Genomic DNA, 3125 nt, shown 5'->3' with positions numbered 1-3125 from the left:
AGAGAGTAAGGGAGAAAGAGAGAAAAAGAGAAACGGGGAAATCGCACACTCGACGATATAAAACGTCGTAGCTAATTTTCTCGATATTAATCGGAACCTGAGATCGAAAGTTTCTACTTGGACAGGTAGACAAGTCACGTGGCCATTTAGAATTTAATACTAATTACTAATCATCAAGGTAAACGTGTATATATATATATCAAACGTATAAGAGACTGAACGTAATTATCTATATGTATGTACATATATATATATATACATGTAAGTATGTCAGAATATATTTAACGAAATAATTCGATATCAATTGTAACGTAACTTTGTACAATTAATTTGTTTTACGAATAATTAGAAAAAAAAAAAAATAAATAAAATAAAAAAATATATGAACAACAAGTTTTTATTTTGATGAATTAATCAATAAATATTTATTATATAACATTGATTTAATAATCTTGTTTTGTAAAATATATATATATATATATATGTACGTTCAAATGATACGCGCGAAATTACTTAGTGCACTGGTTTATTCGATAGATGGCAAACTCATCGTTTTATTTTCTCACAAGTAAATCATCATTCAAGTGAGTTTAAACGAACGCAAGGAATAACATTTAATCGTGCCTTAAACTAATGAGTAAGGAAAATATAGAGCTTTGGTAACGCTTAGCTATGCTAAAAAATTAAGCGACCATATTTTTGAAGAGGCACAGGTCGTCCCCAATGGCCGCGCGAACTACTTTTTCGCGTAGCCGGGTGAAAGCGATCTACCTCGCAATTTCAATCCTCATAAACAAAAAAAGAATAAAAAGAAAAAAAAGCGGAAACTTGAAGGAATAATTTTATGCAACGGGATTTATATTAAAAAATCAAATCAATGAATCAATTCATTCATTCATTCATTCATTCATTCATATTCATATAATTAATTGATCCGCGATAATTCATTTCAATAATTAATACCAATAATTGATCTAACTTACATATACATATAGATATATAATCCAAAGATAAAAATTAATTCTACGAACGAATCGATTAGAAAAAAATTTATTAATAAAAAGAAATAATATATATAGTTGGAGGAAATAATACTATTTCTCTCGGAAATGGGATTTTAATAAATTGTTGTTGCATGCACAAATTTTACAAATATATATATATATATATATATATATATATATATATATATATATATATACACACAATATCAATAATAATAATAATAAACACCATTTAGAAAGAGAGAAAAAGAGAGAGGGAAATAATAGTAGGAGGTAGTTAGGTGTCTCGCTAAAGAAGATCATAAAAAAAGAAAAAGAGAGATAGAGACAGAGACAGAGACAGAGACAGAGACAGAGACAGAGACAGAGAAAGAGAGAGAGAGAGAAAGAGAAATAAAAAAAACAAAAAAAGTGGAAAAAAAGAAGAAAAAAAAAGCAAATTTAACGCGTCTCTCGTTACCAACGACGAGGGCGGGTACAAGGCCCCTTGCAGAGTTTACACTGTGATTACTACCATTAGGGAGCGTCCGTGAAATCCAGCAATTACTTTGCCAATTGATCGAGGAAAGGAAAAAGTGTGACGCGTGCAGGTATGCAAGCTGGGGAGTCGCCAGAGTCAGTCCCTCGCGTGCCTATATGTGTGTGTATGTGTATGTATAAAAGATGCACGTGTGTTTTACGATTGGATATATAAGTGCATTCCCGAACGATGTCCTTTCATTCTGAAAGCATCCTTGCTTGCAATCATGCTCGTTTTACACTTAACACTTAACACCCTTTTTACTATGCCCCGAAACACCTACGTCATATTTCCTCCTCCTTTACCTATTCGTTTATCTGTAACTATATTGATATATGTACAGATATATACATATATATATATATATATATATATATATATATATATATATATGAAATAATTAATAAAATTATTATTTCATTATCTATTCATTCGTTAATCGAAGAGTACACAGTCCTTTGATCAAATTAAATTAATTAAATCAAGTTTATTATCTATACGAGAAAATTCAAATTCATTGATAAAAGATTATTATTATTATTACTATTATTACTATTATTATTATTATTATTATTATTATTATTATTATTAATATTATCATTAAAATTGCTGTGTTATGCTCAGCACGGTTATTACTATTTTTTTATTATTATTATTATTATTATTATTATTATTAAATTTTGCATTTATTACATTGTACAATACTAATGAATAATTATATATAAAATTATTTTTTTAACGAATTTAATCCTTCTCTCCTATGCGACTACTAACATAAGTTTCACTTATTTCACCCACAAAGGGAATCATTCGAGATCGAGCAAGGAGAGTCGTAATTCGAGACCAACACACACACATACACAAATACATAAGTACGCAGAAAAAGAGAGGGGGGAGAGAGAGAGAGAAAGAGAGAAAGAGACATACGAGCGTCCCGTTATATGCGCTAAACTAGAAAGTGACGCACTCTTCTCTCTCTCTCTCTCTCTCTCTCTCTCTCTCTCTCTCTCTCTCTCTCTCTCTATTTCTCTCTTTTGCTCTCCCACGCATACGACAGCCCTACCCCCGTACCTCTGACACAAAACAATAGGAAATGTAACCGTTGGCATACCGGATGACAGACACGCAAATAGGTGCAACCAGGGTGTAGAGGCAAAGTGCCGGAAGTAAGCTGGCCGTGCGTGACACCCGTCGACACTAGCATGTTGTCCCCCCCTCCTCCCACACATATACAAATACAAAGACCGATCGCTTCGATATAGTCACGATAAGAGTTTCCACAACTTTGTTAAATCTTTTATTGCTGTTTATCCTCTTGGACACTCTAAAGATAAGCGAAAATTAAATGCGAATCGATTGATACGATAGGAACCAGATCTGTGATCGTTCTAATCTCTGATTTTTTTTTCTCTCTCTCTTTCTCTCTCTCTCTCTCTCTCTCTCTCTCTCTCTCTCTCTCTCTCGCTCTATTTCTTCACTTCTTTTTCTCGTTTTTTTTTTTCTTTCGCATCAGTTTTTAATATCATTTTAATTACTGCAAGAATGAAAGACAAGATCTTACATCGTTCATTATTAAATACGGAATAATTTGTTATTATATA

At 31.7% G+C, this 3125-nt stretch overlaps 1 non-coding gene across 1 annotated transcript; it reads left to right on the top strand.

Moving 5' to 3' along the window:
* The first annotated feature begins 620 nt into the window (after positions 1-620).
* LOC124952727 lies at positions 621-774 on the top strand. The gene has a single exon (XR_007101985.1). It is a non-coding gene; the product is annotated as a U12 minor spliceosomal RNA (small nuclear RNA).
* Positions 775-3125: the final 2351 nt, after the last annotated feature.

The sequence above is a fragment of the Vespa velutina genome, chromosome 10 (genome assembly GCF_912470025.1).
Source record: "Vespa velutina chromosome 10, iVesVel2.1, whole genome shotgun sequence".
Taxonomy (NCBI): Eukaryota; Metazoa; Arthropoda; class Insecta; order Hymenoptera; family Vespidae; genus Vespa; species Vespa velutina.
Note: the sequence above shows the minus strand (reverse complement) of the source record. Positions and strands in the feature narration are given on the sequence as shown.